This window comes from Bison bison, unplaced genomic scaffold (assembly GCF_000754665.1).
Source record: "Bison bison bison isolate TAMUID 2011002044 unplaced genomic scaffold, Bison_UMD1.0 scf7180017863325, whole genome shotgun sequence".
NCBI classification, from domain to species: domain Eukaryota; kingdom Metazoa; phylum Chordata; class Mammalia; order Artiodactyla; family Bovidae; genus Bison; species Bison bison.
The window spans coordinates 903063-919421 of record NW_011493897.1 but is presented as its reverse complement, the minus strand read 5'-3'; the positions used below and the strand labels follow the sequence as shown (position 1 = coordinate 919421).

The 16359-nt window shown below is 45.8% G+C and overlaps 1 protein-coding gene and 1 long non-coding RNA gene across 2 annotated transcripts in view; both read left to right on the top strand.

Moving 5' to 3' along the window:
- Window positions 1-12083, top strand: part of LOC104983726 — a 95384-nt gene extending 83301 nt beyond the window's left edge. Inside the window, exon 2 of the long non-coding RNA XR_824674.1 lies at window positions 11901-12083. This is a non-coding gene — a long non-coding RNA (uncharacterized LOC104983726). The remainder of the gene's footprint in view (window positions 1-11900) is intronic.
- Window positions 12084-13943: 1860 nt separating this feature from the next.
- GJA5 (gap junction protein, alpha 5, 40kDa) overlaps window positions 13944-16359 on the top strand; it is a 17979-nt gene continuing 15563 nt past the window's right edge. The window contains exon 1 of the mRNA XM_010833245.1: window positions 13944-14332. The gene's annotated coding sequence lies outside the window, so the exon portion shown is untranslated. The remainder of the gene's footprint in view (window positions 14333-16359) is intronic.

The window sequence follows — 16359 nt, the reverse complement described above, 5'->3', positions numbered from 1 at the left end:
AATTGTGCCCCCAAAGAAGCGGTTAATCAGCTCCTGCTCCCTGGATCCTAGAGCAGTCCTTGTCTGGTCCTTCTTGAATCTGGAGCTGCAGAATATTCTTTTATTCTACATTCCTCTCCCAACACTCTGCCAACAAATGTGCCCTGCCCCCACCTCATTTTGTTCTTCCTCTTCCTCTTCTTCTTTCCTCTCCTTCTCCTTTTTCTTCTCCTCTGGCTAAAAGTAGGAAGTGTTAGTTTCTGATATTTCTTGACAAGAAACTTTACTGAACCAACATCCCTTGAAAATGGCCCTTTAGCCTTGGCTTAAATCCTTCCATAAAACACCTCTGTCTTTAAATTGGTAAACTCTGAAAGTACTTCCTCATAGCAAAAAAAAGTGTGTTAGGTGCTCAGTCATGTCTGACTCTTTGCAACCCCATGGACCACCAGGCTCCTCTGTCTATGGGATTCTCCAGGCAAGAATACTGAAGCGGGTTGCCATGCCCTCCTCCAGGGGATCTTCCCAACCCAGGGATTGAGCCTGGGTCTCCTGCACTGTAGGCAGATTCTTTACTGTCTGAGTCACCGGCGACAGAAAACATTTCTAGGACCCTGGGGCCAGAATGTTTGGAGCCTGGCTCAGTCATTTGCTTGCTGTGTGGCTTGGTCAGGCTGCTTAACCTCTATGCCTAAGTTTCCTCATCTTTAAAACAGAGGTTGGTAATATTTAACAGTAACCCCTTCATGGTATTGTTGTGAAGATTATGTGTCGGAAACACTTAGATGCCTAGTAAGAGTGAGTTGTTGGCCCCCTTCCTCCCCCTCCTTCCCCCCTCAGGTTCTAGCTGCAACCTCTATAGCTGCCCAGAATGAGCTAAATCCTCCTCTTCATGTCAACCTTTCAAATAATGATGCTCTCCTCCTTTCATTCTTTCCCCCAGGCTCAGCCCTGCTTCCTCTGTAAGCTATTGTTTGTGGGCCAGACTGACCAAACTGGAAACAGCCAGTCTTTAAATGGCCTGCCTCATTACTTTATCAAAAATAAAGCACAAACATTTTATAAGGCTTTATGTTAAAATTTGCCCACATCCTCGGGAAGGACCTGTGCCACAACTTCTGGACCCCAGCGCCTCTGAGCCAGACTCCATCACCTGGGCTGAGAGTGGAGACTGGGGTCAGGAGGAGCAGGATGCACGAAGGCCCTGGGCACAATAGCTGTTGGGAAAACTCTCCTCTCCCGGCCGGGGTCCACTCTGGTTTGTGCAGAAGCAGATATACTTCTTGCATTTTGCCTGCTCTGCCTGCTTGGCTCTAGAATCATGGACACAGCCCTGTACTAGGCTGTTTCTGGTTGTTGACATGCCACCAACAAGCCTGCATGGTTTTCTCTTTTAGGAAGAGCTTTCCCCACAGCGTGGAGAGCAAGAGTCTGACTGATAATAACATCAGTTGCGTGGCACTTCGCAATTTGGAACACATTAGTTTGGTACAGTATTGCGACGAATTTGTCAGAGCCAGAATAGCTTTTTCACACACACACAAAAACATACCCCACCCCCACCCGCAACTTTTTTTTTTTCGCCATGGAGACATTGGGGCTTGGTGAGGTTAAGGGACTTGCCCAAGTCATACAGCCACCTGGTGACAGAGCTTACATTTGAGTTGAGTTTCAACTTCTTTGTGACATGCCTTGTTTGGAAGGCTTTGGGGCTACTGTTGGATTGCTATCCCTGTGATGGCATCACTCTGCCCCTGAGGCTGCAGGACCTCCTGTAGCCTTTTTCCCAATGGTCAGCAGAGACACAAGAAACAGGTGGCCTGAGAGCTCTTGTACCTACAGACCTTTGAATGTAGAGACAACAGCTTGTGATCTGACAGACCCATTATGTTCGGTCAGTCTGCAGGTGTGTCCGGGAGAAAATAAGAACAGGAATAGACCGGTGGATTGGTATTATTCATGTTAAGGGGAAAGTCATGTTCCATTGTCTCTTCATCCTTCCGCTTAAGAAGGGAGCCTTCCAACCGAGGGACTGTGTTCTTTGAGATCTGTACAGAGATTTTAAGGAAAATAAGTGCTGGCCCCTACTTGGATTTTCTTGGATTCAGGGCTCCCAGGACAAACAGTTTTCTATGGTGGAAAGTAGATGGGGTGTCTTGCCTGGCTCTGTCATCCCTCACCTTCCAACCCTGGCCTGGCAGTAGGACTGAAGTCACCCAGCCCTGAGCTCTACCTGGTGGCCAAAGCAGAAGTGATTTTACACTGGGTGTGAAAGGTGGGATAAGGCAACTAGGCAATCATCCTGCAGATCCCTGAAAACTGAAGGAGTCCTGACTCATCTCCTTCCTTGGCTCCCTGTTGTTGCAGAACAAACTGATGTGGTTTGCAAAGCTCTTAACAATCTGGCCCCACACTTTGGCTCTGCAAGCCAAGCTCCCATGAACCTTTCAGTCCAGCTGTTGTAGAATTATTTTTTGGTCTTCAAAAATGCCAGTTTTCTTTCTCACCTCAGGTCTTGGCTCCTGTTGCCTGGGGTGGACTGCTCCCGTTCCTCTGTCTGGAGAACTTCTGCTCACTCTTCAAGACATCATCACGTCACCTCCTTTAGGGAGCTTCCCTGGCACTTCTACTACTTGCTCCTTTTTCGGTTTCTACAGTCTTCTGATCTTAGCTCTGCTGCAGCCCTTCTCACATTTATTTTGCTTGTGATTTATTTTGTCATGTAATTTATTTTATGGTGAGTGAACAGACACTGAGATCAGATTGCCTGGATTCAAATCCTAGCTCAACCACAGAAATGTTGGATGACCTTGAACAAAGTCTCTGTCCTTGCTTTCCTCCTCTGTAAAATGGGAATATAACACCACAGTTACTATGAAGATTAAATGAGCTGTATATTAAAGGTTTAGGTCACTGTCTGGCACTTTTAGTGTTCGTTGGTATCATTATCAGTAGCTGTTTGAAGTCGCCTGTCAAGGTTCCATCCTTTTCAACCTGTGCTTCAACCATCATGATGTGCCCTCTTGCAGACCCATCAATAAGTCAATGAGCCAGACCTGGAAGTGAGTGAGATGCTCTGTTTGCACCCTTGTGTGGAGGTGAATAGATGCTGACATGCATGGTTCCTGATTTCTATTCTATGTTCTTCTAGACCAGAGCTCCAACTGGATCCCTTCTGTAGTCCTTTCCAGCTCCTTCCAGCATGCTTTGCCCAGCCCCCTCAATCCAGATGGACTCCTTGGGTATCAAAATGTCCTTGTAGACTCAGCAATCTAAACCAAGATAGCATTTCTCCTCCAACTAGTTCTCCATGCCTGTGGGTCTCCCTTCTGGTAACATCACCCAGTTGATTCTCAGAAGAGTCTGGGAGCATCTGGAGCTTTATTATACCACTAAGTTCTGGTCTACATGCTATGTTTGAGTCACTCAAATATCTAGTTCTCAGCACAGTACCAAACTTTGTGCATTTTAAAAACTAGACAAATGGATGATGGAACGAATGAATAAATAAATGGATCAGTGATAGAGCCATCCATTAGCATTAATGCTCCCTATGCTTTCCCACAGTGTAGTGGTGTATGAGGTTGACTGTACCTGGATTTTCTGTAACTAACAGCTGAAAGCATCCTAATTAGAATACACTTCCAAGCATAAGCTCATTTCTATTGTTCTTATCTGGAATTCTCAACACAGTGCCACCATCTGGAATAAAACAGGTCTAAGAACATATTTTGGGCTCCCAAACTGCTGGGAGGGGAACACCTCCAAGAGCAGAACAGTTGGGCATCCAAGACAAACTTCAACTTCTTCCAAGCTTTGGCTTGGTTTGGAGAGAACCAATCACTTAGAATCATAGTGATGGTGAATTTTAGAGCTGGAAGGAATGGTGAATGCAATTCAACCCAATTCCTTCCTTTAACCAAGATGGAAAAGTGAGGGCCAAAGAGAATGAGTGACTTCTCAAGGCCACTCTGCTCTCTAAGTGTCAGTTAGGACCCGAACTCAGGTCTCTCGAGTCCATGATTAGCGCGTTTCTCCCCAGCCTCTCACGGTCCCATCAGCCCTTGCCTTTTCCCGTGTCTTCACCGTCACAGGCAGAGCTGATACCTCAATCCCTAGGCTGTGTGGGAGCTCACAGAAACATGGGTAGGGCTGGTGGTTTTGAGGGCAGCGGACCTGATGGCAGTGGCAAGAGCTGTTTGTTTTCACTGTTCAGGATTTAAACATCTACTTCTGTTTACCCACAGAAGTAATCTCTCAAGACTTTTGAAGGATTTTCTCAGGATCGGTCAAGGTCACCCTTATCTTCCCCAGTGTTTCACCACTCACTCAGACACTTCCTTTTGTGTGTTATGTATGTGGTGGGGAAGGGGTTGTTGAATAGGGGAGGCTAGTAATTTTTGTTTTGTTTTGAATTGTTTTGTTCAGAAATTCTGCTTTTTCCCACGAGTTGTTTGTGAGGCTTTGAAATGAGGGCTAGGAATCACATGGAGTAATTTATTTGGGGCAGACAGCGGAATGTGTCAGCGGCACCAGATTACCTTGTCTTAGAAATTAAAAGGGCGCCACTTACCTTCAACATGGTGATATTTATATTAACAAAAAGGTTGAAATGCCCAATAATATCATTAAAGGAACATTGTTAAATCTACAGAGTAAGAAATTATGCAACCTAAGGACTTAGCAATAGTTGAAGGGGACATATCTGCTGGAATCAGTCTGGAAGGTCCCGAACAGATGCTCAGCTTTGGGAATTCTAGTGCAGTGCTAACATCCTCACAGAGAGAAAGGCACAAACACATTAAATTACCTTTGGGTGTCATTTCCATTCACTACACTCTAGATAATCATTAAAAAGGTGAAGAAGATGTATACTAGTGACATAGAAAATGTCCCTGACATACTGTTAAGTATAAAAAAAAACAGACTACAAAGCAGTGTTTGTAATACAATTCTAATTTTGTAAAAAAAAAAAAAAAAATTATAAGGATAAGAATATGGTGGCTAAAAAAGAGATACCAATATTTTAACAGTGGTTACAGGTGATTTTAAGTCCTGTTGATACTTTTTCTGTATCATTAAATTTTTACAATAATACACTATTGTTGTTGTTGTTCAGTTGCTAAGTCGTGTCCAACTCTTTTGCAACCCTCCAGGCTCCTCTCTCCATGGGATTTTCCAGGCAAGAGTACTGGAGTGGGTTACCATTTCCTTCTCCAGGGGGTCTTCCCAAACTAGTGATCAAACCCACATCTTCTTCATTGGCAGGTGGGTTCTTTACTACTGAGCTACTTGGGAAGCCCAATACACTATTACTTTTCATAATTAGGAAAATACTATAAAGGTTTGAAAAAATAAAGCTTTCTGTTTGTAGCTGAGCTCAGGGATTTGTTTATGAAAGGAGGAGGAGGTCGGTCCTTGCCTTAAGAAAGTTAGGTGATCAATAAAATGCTATTACCCTTTCCTGTAAACAAAGGTCTGTCTAGTCAAGGCTATGATTTTTCCAGTGGTCATGTATGGATGTGAGAGTTGGACTGTGAAGAAAGCTGAGCGCTTTTGAACTGTGGTGTTGGAGAAGACTCTTTAGAGTCCCTTGGACTGCAAGGAGGTCCAACCAGTCCATTCTAAAGGAGATCAGCCCTGGGTGTTCCTTGGAAGGAATGATGCTGAAGCTGAAACTCCAGTACTTTGGCCACCTCATGAGAAGAGTTAACTCATTGGAAAAGAGTCTGATGCTGGGAGGGATGGGGGGCAGGAGGAGAAGGGGACGACAGAAGATGAGATGGCTGGATGGCATCACTGACTCGATGGACATGAGTTTGAGTGAACTCTGGGAGTTGGTGACGGACAGGGAGGCCTGGCGTGCTGTGATTCATGGGGTCGCAAAGAGTCGGACACGACTGAGCGACTGAACTGAACTGACTGATGAAGAGAGGGAGGTAGGAGGAGTGTATCCTTGATGTAGGTATAGGGTAGAGATTCTTGAGTCTGAAATTCTAAAGTGTGAGATGTACTCCTGGTGTCTCCAGTCAGAGTTTGGCATCATTATTTCCCATCCAGAGACCATCTTAACTAGGTATTCTCAGCTCTGTAGTTAAACATTAGTCCTTAAATAAACATTTTGGGCCTAGTTTGGGAAGCTAACTACCCTTTACAACATTATTTCTGTGGGAAAATATGCTCCAAATTCCATACCATCAATTCACATTGGAACTTTTAAGATGCAACCATTTTCAGTTTGGAGCCATTTTTGTCCCTTTTCCCTTAAATCACTAATTATTTAAACAATCTCTATTAGTTTGTTAAAGATTACAAACTTATAAACAAATCATCTGGCTTATGCTTCATTTTTTAGAGTCCAGCACACAGTCAAAGGGTTTTCAAGACTGAAAGGGATCTTAGAGATCAGCACCAACAACTAATTTTTGAATGAATATTACTTCTCATGGGTCAAGCTGGCTAGAGCTGTCTAGGGATCAAGCAGTTGTCTGTCTTCCCCAGAATTTCTTATTTTTGCCATGATAATTAATTTCATGCACCAGCTTGACTGGGCTAGGATGCCCAGATCACTGGTAAAACATTATTTCTGGATATGTCTAGGAGCATGTTTCCAGAAGAGATTAACAGTTGATTCTGGGCTGGCACTATCCAGTCTGCTGAAAGCCTGAATAGAACAAAAAGGCAGAGGAAGGCTGAATTTTCTTCTTGAGCTGGGATGTCCATCTTCTTCTGCCTTTGGACATTGGGTCTTGGGCCTTCAGCTTCTGGGACTTAGGCTAGTACACCATCCCCACTCCCTACCCCAACTTCAGCCTTACTATGAGAGTCACAGCATCAGCTCCCTTGCATCTCAGGCCTCTGGACTCAGACTGAACTATACCACTGGCCTTCCTGGTTGCCCTGCTTGCAGATAGCACATTGCAGCATATCTTAGCCTCCATAATTTTATGAGCCAATTCTTATAATAGATCTTTCCTTATATGTCCTTCTATCTCTATATATCCTATCGGTTCTGTTTCTCTGCAGAACCCTGACTAGTACACTTACGTACTTTTCCTTAATTGTTTAGAGAAGCTTAAGGAACATATAATTCTTTTACTCATTTTCCCAACACATTTACAAATTCATTGAGGTAAGAGTTGGACTTTGTAATCCTGAAGCTCCTCTAGCATTTGGGACAGTTTCATGACCATCCAGAAGGTGCTTAATAAACACTTGGAAACCTTAGGAGGCAGTGGAAAGAGTGCTAGATGAGGTGTGATGAAAGTTGGATGCTGGTCTTGGCTAGCTGTGCAAGTTTGAAGTTATAAAAAGGAAGCAGTGGTCAAGCTGATCTCATAGGGCCTTTCTAGACCTTTAGCAGAGAAACTCACCTCATGTCAATAGGACAGATTTCGTTCTGTTTGCTAACATACTTCTAGGTCAGAGGAAAGGGAGAACATGTTGGCCTCTGTTAGATTTGTCAGTCATTTCAATTACTTTGAAGGTTAGTGGCAAATAACCTTTCTTGACCTTATAGACCTAGAGCAATGATCTTTGCCCTTTTCTGAGGCAAGGGTGTTTTGTGAATCAGATCAAGAACATGGTCCCTCTTCCCCTAAAGCTTTGTGTATGAATATAGGAGTTTCTCAGCCCCATGAAGCCCACCATAAGTCTTCTAGAGGTCCATGAGTGTAATATTCAATTAAAACCCTCTGGCTAAACTCTAAATGGCTGGCTTCTGCTGCTGACCTTGGACAAGCCGCTTCCCCACTGGGGGCCTCAGTATGCGAATCCGGTTCAGTCACTCTTTAAGTTCTCTCCCAGCTCCAGTGAGTCCTTGATACCTGTGGGACACTCTCTAAGAAGTCATGATCCTGGATCCTAACTTGGTCCATTCCTGCTACTGAGGATACTCCTGTCCAGGGAGGAATTTCTAGAGCATCCTGACTGAGAAGCCATTGGCTCCCCAGAGGCCTCCAGGGGGAGGGCAGGAACAGGGCTTTCTTTTTGGCTTTCTGCTCTTGGAAGAAACTTACTAAGAGCCATGTCAGAGGGCAGATGCCCACTGACACATGCGTATCCAAATGAAACCCACACCCAGAGGACCAGAAAAGGCAAGCCAGCATCAGGGATTCAGCCGTGCCCTGAACAATACAAAATCTCCACTCTCAGGCGTTCTCCCACTTCCATGACTCACCTCCTCTCATTCCAGAAAGTCATGCCCAGGAATTAATTTATGGGTCCCGTTCAGAGGTCTTTAGGTAAACAGCTCTACCAATCCTTTCAGCTTCCCAGACAGCTTGATTTCTGGCCCCAGGGAGGAAGCTAATGACTTGTAGTTACTTTGCTATTGTTTTTCCGAAAACAATTTGACTTCCTTTCTGATAGTCTCAGAATTCCTACTTTACAAATGAAGTCGCTACAGCCCAGGAAGGGCTGAGCTCACCAGGTCACTTGCACAATGCTCCTTGCTCAGTAGCAAGATCTCCTTTGGGTGAAAAGTCCCAGAGGCTCCAGAAAGAAGGGTGGGCAGGCAATTCTGGGGATGTAAGATCTGTCTGAGGAGGGAAGGCACCTTGGTGCCTCTGACTCTCTTCTGAGATCTCACCTCCATCCCAGAGCTTGCAAGAGTAACAAAGGTGTATTGATGTTCAAAGAATAAACTTGTGAAGATGGTGTTATTATGACCATTTTATAGACCAGGACGTTGAGACTCAGTAGTTTGCCCATCCCCTCTGTCCATGGGATTCTCCAGGCAAGAATATTGGGGTGGGTTGACATTCCCATCTCCAGGGGATCTTCCTGACCCAGGGATTGAACCCAGGTCTCTCACACTGGGTGAAGATTCTTTACCATCTGAGCCACCAGGGAAGCCCAGTTGTCCTACATATGTCCACTTTAGCACTAATTACACTGCATTCAGCTTACTGGTACACAGGGCTCTCTCCAGTCATGGGGAGCATCAGGGCAGAATTTATCTCTCATATATCTTTGTATGCCCTGTCCTCACACATAGTAGGTCCTCAATATACCTTCACTGAATTAAAGATAAGTGAATAAATGACTCTACAGAACAGTGATGTTCCTCAGACTCTGGGAGGAGGATGCCGTGAGGCAAGTACAGGTCTGCTGGAAAAGTACATGTCATGTGTTCCCGAGTACAAAGGGACAGTTTTAAGTGAATGGTAACTTTGGATGTGTGCAGTGCATATCTGCGTGGCCGTATCTGGTGGCCTTGCTTACAGGAGGCAATAATGGTGGCCATAATAGTTATAGCTACTATAATGGTGATAACACCATGTTCCATTGTTAATTTTTTTCTCTTTCCGTAGTATTCTCCCATCTATAATTTAATTTTGATCTTCAGAACAGATCTCTATGTATTTTACACATGAGAGAGAATATTTATTTAACACTCACTATAAGCCAAACATGATATACATCTCATTCAATCTTCATAAATAATCTACAGGTTTGATAGGTACTATCATTGTCTTTATTTTAAAAGTGGACCAGATGTGGCTGTCAGGGAGAAAAAAATTGTCCTCTGTCCTTTTGGTTCAGTACTTGGGCTGGGGGAGTCGGGGTGGGTAGAGTGGACCATGAATTGAACTCACGAAAGAGATTAATAGCACAAAAAGAGATTTTTTTCCCCAAATGCATAGGGGAGCTAACAAAAGTAGTTAGCTCACTAAATGGTTAAAGTTAGAGGCTTATATATTTAATTTAGAGAAGAGATGGGGTGGGGTGGTGGCGGGGAGGAGGGTAGAAAAGACTTCTATGGGAGGAATAAATAGGTTTCCTTAGAAAAGACAAACAGGTATTTAGGAGAACAAATGGGAGACAAGAAAGTTGTGATAATGTTTGTTTATGCAAGTAGAGTGATCATTCTGTCTTCTTCATGGCCATGAAATTTCCCTGGAGAGGGGATTTATAGTAGTCTCATTTCCCAGAAGCTGCTGCTTCTAGTCAGATAAGGGAAACTCCGAGAAGCCTTCTTTCTGCCTGCTGCTGCTGCTAAGTCACTTCAGTCGTGTCCAACTCTGTGCGACCCCATAGACGGCAGCCCACCAGGTTCCCCCGTCCCTGGGGTTCTCCAGGCAAGAACACTGGAGTGGGTTGCCCTTTCCTTCTCCAATGCATGAAAGTGAAAAGTGAAAGTGAAGTCGCTCAGTCGTGTCCGACTCTTAGCGACCCCATGGACCGCAGCCTACCTGACTCCTCCATCCATGGGATTCTCCAGGCAAGAGTACTGGAGTGGGGTGCCATTGCCTTCTCCGTCTTTCTGCCTAGTGAATCTCAAATGTCTTCAACTTACTCTTCATACCAACTCTGATGCTCCAAATGGGTCCCCACATGGCAAAAGAGGACCCACGGCTGCTGAATGGAGTCAAGATCTGGACCCAAGCACTCTAACCACAAGTTTATTTGCTCTGAGTCCTGTGTTTTCTACCTTGAATATTTAGCTATCTGAACATGAGATTAACCTTTGGGGATGGGGGGCAGGGGGGTTGGAGAGAAAGAAAATTAAAACAGAAAACAGGGAAGAGTCTTAGTCTTCTAAATGCCTCTGCTGCTGCTAAGTCACTTCAGTCATGTCTGACTCTGTGCGACCCCATAGACGGCAGCCCACCAGGCTCCCCCGTCCCTGGGATTCTCCAGACAAGAACACTGGAGTGGGTTGCCATTTCCTTCTCCAATACATGAAAGTGAAAAGTGAAAGTGAGGTCATTCAATCGTGTCTGACTCCTAGCAACTTCATGGACTGCAGCCTACCAGGCTCCTCCACCCATGGGATTGTCCAGGCAAGAGTACTGGAATGGGTTGCCATTGCCCTCTCCGTCTAAATGCCTCTAATCTTGCATAATAACTTGACTCCAGGAGAACACTAATTTGGGAGGAGATATAACACTTTTGCTCATGAGTTTGCTTTTTATTATTATTGGCTGGATTATTAAGACAGGCCTGGGGTGTTATAGCTATTTCACATGCAAGGAAATGACTCTCCTTTGAGTGATGTGTCTGCAGGCACTTGCATTAATGGCATATTTGACGGAAAGTTTCTTGACCTTGTATTTTAAGATGCTTGCCAATAGATCACCTAGATACCATGGACTTGACTGAAAACATCTTTCAGAATAAAGGAGAAGCAAGCCCTTTTTAGTCCTTGTGAGGTGGGTAGGTGTGGATAGACCAAGAATGCATAATTTATTATAAGAGACAGGTGTGCTCCGGATATGCACTGCACACTCTAGACACTGCTGATGATTCAACCAAAATAAAATTCCCAGCCTTCTTGCTTTCAAGGACTTCCATTCAGATCTAGAGGACAAAGCCCATTCTAACGTTTCCCAGAAGAAGGTCCCAATCTTTGTGGATGCAATGCGTGGACCTGGGACTCACAGAAGCCCAGTGATGCTGCATCCAGCTGTTGTCTTCATGCCCTGGCTTCAGTGGGAGAGCATCAGGCTTGGCTGATCCTGGATTCCTCCTCCTCCTCTTCTCATTTCCGTGGAGGCTGCAGGTACAAGCCCACCACAGAGTTCTTAATTTTGGAATCAGAAAAAAAAGTCTCACCTGCCTTAAGCCCAAGAAAAAGCTTGGTTGTGACTCAGGCCTTTTCTTGGGGACTAAAACTTGAGATGTGTTGAGAGTAGATTCATAGACCAGAGTACCAGGGGCAAGGAAGTCTGTGTTTCTTTTGCTTTCTGCTTCTTGGAACAGGATGTTCTTGCTCATTTTAACCACTGGAAAGTATGTCTTTAAGGGGACAGCTTACGACTATGGTGTCTGAATCTCCACTGGCAGAAAAGTGTGTGACCTCAGCCCACAAACCAGGGCTCCAGTGACGCATTAACACCCTCCAATGAGGCAAGAGGGACTCATCACTCTTGAAGGGAGATGCTGACAGAACTTATTTGCATGTGTTACCCTTATAGGCTCTAAGGAGAGTGGCTGTTTAAACATCTGGACCCCAGCGTCTTGGGAAGGAAACTGATGGAGTCAGAGACACATTGAGTAGAGGAGACATTGAAAGGTCTATTCATTTGCCCTCTTGCCCATCAGGAGAAGCAAAAAAGAAGCACTTTTCAAAATGCCACCTTAAAAGACTCATAGAGAAGATGATTGGTCTCTTCCTGGAAACCTCAGATGGGGCTGGACCCGCTGGACTCACAGTCATGGTCAAAGACAACCTCTCCTGCAAGGGCTGGAGCCCATCCTTCTTGTGGCATCTGCAGGTCTGTTTGCTTCCAGCTGGAGGGCCCTGTGCCCCGCTTCTCTGACCAGGTAAACAGGCTTCATGAGAATTTCCTCTACAGCCATGGGGAGAAAGTGCCTGGCCTTTAGCATCAGGCAGACATTTCCTCCACCTATTAACTGAATAATCTTGGGCAAGTCACTAAACTTCTCTGAGTCTGAATTTTCTTTTCTATAAAATGGAAATAATAACAGAGCATCTACCCTGCAGTGTTGTGAGGTGAGAATGCCTGGTACTTAGAAGGCCTTCAGTAAATATGCCTTTCCCTGCCCCCTTCACCATTATCAGACATCACTCTAATGAACATGTTGTCCAAATGGTGTTTTCCCCACCCAATTTAACACTTCATTATATCATTATGCATTGACGATAAATACATATAGATACTGCCTTTATACTAACTGCTTTATCTGAATAGCTCTTTTCTGCAACTAGAATATCAGCCTCTTGCGGACAAGGAACAATCTTTTCTCCCACTTAGCATAGGCTGGCCCTATTGTTATTCAGTTGCTAAGTCCTGTCCGATTCTTTGCGACCCCATGGACTACAGCGCCCCAGGTTTCCCTGTCTTTCATTATCTCCTGGAGTTTGCTCAGATTCATGTCCATTGAGTCAGTGATGTCATCCAACCATCTCATTCTCTGTTACCCCCTTTTCCTCCTGCCTTCAATCTTACCCAGCATCAGGGTCTTCTCTAATGAGTCAGCTCTTTGTATCAAGTGGCCAAAGTATTGGAGCTTCAGCTTCAGCGTCAGTCCTTCCAATGAATATTCAGGATTGATTTCCTTTAGGATTGACTGGTTTGATCTCCTTGCAGTCCAAGGGACTCTCAAGAGTCTTCTCCAACACTACCAGTTCAAAAGCATCTATTCTTTGGCACTCAGGTTTCTTTATAGTCCAACTCTCACCTCCATATATGACTACTGGAAAAACCATAGCTTTGATTAGATGGACCTTTGTCTGAAAAGTGATGTCTCTGCCTTTTAATACACTGTCTGGGTTTGTTATATCTTTCCTTCCAAGAAGCAAGCATCTTTTAATTTCATGGCTGCAGTCACCATCTGCAGTGATTTTGGAGCCCAAGAAAATAAAGTCTGTTACTGTTTCCATTGTTTCGCCATCTATCTGCCATGAAGTGATGGGACTGTATGCCATGATCTTAGATTTTTGAATGTTGAGTTTTAAGCCAGTTTTTTTCACTCTCCTCTTTCATCCTCATCGAGAGGCTCTTTAGTTCCTCTTCACTTTCTGCCTTTAGAGAGGTATCATCTGCCTATCTGAGGCTGTTGATATTTTCCCCCCAAATTCTGATTCTAGCTTGTAATATTATGTCTATATCCATATCTATATCCATATCTATCTCACCCCATCCCGGTGCCTGACACATAAAAGTATTCTCTTTGCATTAGAGAAGGAGAGAGTGGTCCTGGGCAGTGGAGATGCCCTCTCCCTGCCCTTTGGAGCTTTCAGGTGACCCCTGGTATCTATTCTGGGTGCTGGTGTTTGTGATTTGTGAGAGCATGTTTTCTGTGTTCAGCTCACTGATGTGGGCATAGTAGACATCCCCGAAAAACCTGCTCTGTGAATGCGCAGTCCATTTTTCTGACAACAGGAAAAGGATGGGGAAGAGTGATCTCTGGGGTAGTACCGGTTTTCCCATTGATGCCCCAGGAAAGCAGCTCAGCAGCGGGTGGGCAGGCAAAGACTAGCACCATTGCACAACCAGCCTGAAGGAGAGAGGGCTAGCTCGAGGACTGTGGCAACAATGACAGGGGGAGGGCCGGGGGGAGGGGGAGGGCTCAGTCTCCTTCTGGGGAGAACGCCGTGTGGAAAGGCTGCAAGCAGGTCAAGGGGAGAAAACTTTTTAAACAAGCAAAGATCCTAGGAGCACAAAAGGGAGAGGGGAGGGAGAGATCCTGAGGGGGAAGTGGGAGGAGAGAGAAAGAGTAGGAAGAAGTGGGCGGAGGGAGGGTGACAGATAGCGATTAAAAAGAGGGTGGGAGAGGAGCGACTGACAGGCTGGAGAGCGAGGAAGAGTGGGCAGCAGAGGACAGGCGGCCAGAGAACCAAGAAGCCTACGGGAATTCCAGACAGAAGGAGGAGGAGAAGAAGGTAAGAGTAAACTTGGATTTTAAGAGCTAAAACTACCAATTGATGGGAAAGAGCCATAGAGAAAGTCTTGAATTACAGGCTGATCACAACAAAGCTCTTTCTCTGCACCTGTGGGTTTCTCTCCTACCTCTCTCACCACCAGCCCCTGTGATGGTCAGCTCTGGGTATATTAAAGAGGATGGCTTAGGAAGCAGTAGATAAATCACGTACTCGATTTAGAAGGAGCTGTAGAAACGCAAGTGGAGGGCCTCTGCCATCTGTCTACCTCTCACAGAGTCTCCATGCTCCAGGGGCATCTTCTAAGCAGGACACCAGGCCATTTCCAGGAACTTTTGTGAAGACTGGAATTGGCCCTTTAAAAACTCAAACGATCACTATTTTACGATGCTTCCTCTAGGCTTGGAATCTTTTGAAATGTTTCCACAGCATCTAGAAGAGTGTTTTGATTTTTTTTCCCCCCTAAGGCATGTTGGATGGTTTAAAAATATTCCCTGCCTGGTTTCTTGTGGAGTATCATGTCCCTGCTGTACATTGTGAGCAATCTGGCCCCTCGTGCTGGAGGAAAGAAGCTGGTGAGACCCAGAGAGAAAGCCCCAGAGAAGCACCCATGGGCGGTCTCCTTTCCTCCTGGGCACAGGGCAGGAAGGTTTCTGTTGGCCCCTTCATCTCCCTTTCAAGCAGGTGGTAAAGGAACTGGGGCTCGGGGGGCCAAGAGACCTGGTTTCTACTGCACTGAGGGGCTTGTGATCTTGGACCAGACAATTCCCCTTCTGGGCCTCACTTTCCTCAGCTATAAGATGGAAGGTTTGAAGTAACAGGACCCCTCTCATTACCGTCAGCAGTAACATTGTCCAAGGCTGAGATTCCTAAGCTCAAATGCACCTCAGAAACACCACAGAAGGGAAGCCCGACAAAGGATTTGACATCCTTACTGTACCTTGGCTCAGTTTTTCCTTCATTCCTTCTCTCAATATCCCATCATAATGGAGGACTTCCTGGTTCTGACTCCTCAGCATCTCACCGAGCTGTTTTCTGAACACAGCTCTGGCACACAGAGTCTGACTGGCCTGAGACAAGAAAGGACACCAGGCAGGGAGTCAGGCGACCTGGGAGAGATCCAGTGACATTGGACAGAGAAGAGACCAAGGCCACCTCCATCTGCCTGGGGTGGTAGGCTCATGGCTAGGGACATAAGCTGGTATTTAGAAGCATCCCAGCCTAACTTTTACATCATCAGGCCAAGTGGCCTCTATCTCTTCCACCCACTGACCTGAGAGTCATAGCCCAGCCCAGCCCCTGACTTGCCGCTCACCAGGGACAGCTCTGAACTTGCCACCCTCCAGCCAGGGTCCCTAGGGCACCATTGCTGTTCAGAGCCTGCTCCCCCTGCTGTCTCTCCAAGCCTTTTCCTCCCTTGCTGGCGGCCAAGGAGCAGCCCCAGAGACCACTGGCATACAGTAAACCATACCAGGACATGAGTTTCCTGGCTTCCAAACTGGCATCCTGGGGCGTCCCCTCCCCAGACACATGACGTTCACAGAGCCATGGCAGTAACACAACCGTGTTCCCTGCTTGGCCACTGCCTGGAATTCCCGAGATGTTCTTGCTGCGTTGTTGAAACCGGTTATTGTTCTTGTCTATTACCTGCCTCACTCCTGTCCCTGACTCCAGATACTGCCCTGAAGTCCTAGGCCTTTAGAATTGGAAGTGGTCTCTTAGGTTTCCTTTGGCAAGTGAGGAAAACAAGGCTCAGAAAAGGGAAATGATTGTTGGAAACAACAGAGAGAGCCAGGGCCAGTGTAGTTGGGAGATCACCATACTCAGCTCACTCACACCACAGGCTCTTCTGCCTCCCATCCTTGGCTGTGTTTTCTGAGTTTCCATTTCCCCCCAAACCTCCCTGCTTCTTGCATGTAAGTATCTGTACAATCCTGTTGCCTGGCAGTGGCACCACTGTCCACCTGCTCCTCTTCATCTCCGCCAGCTGGTTGGGGGCACCCGCAGTGGAGGCTTCTGGGCTCTCACAG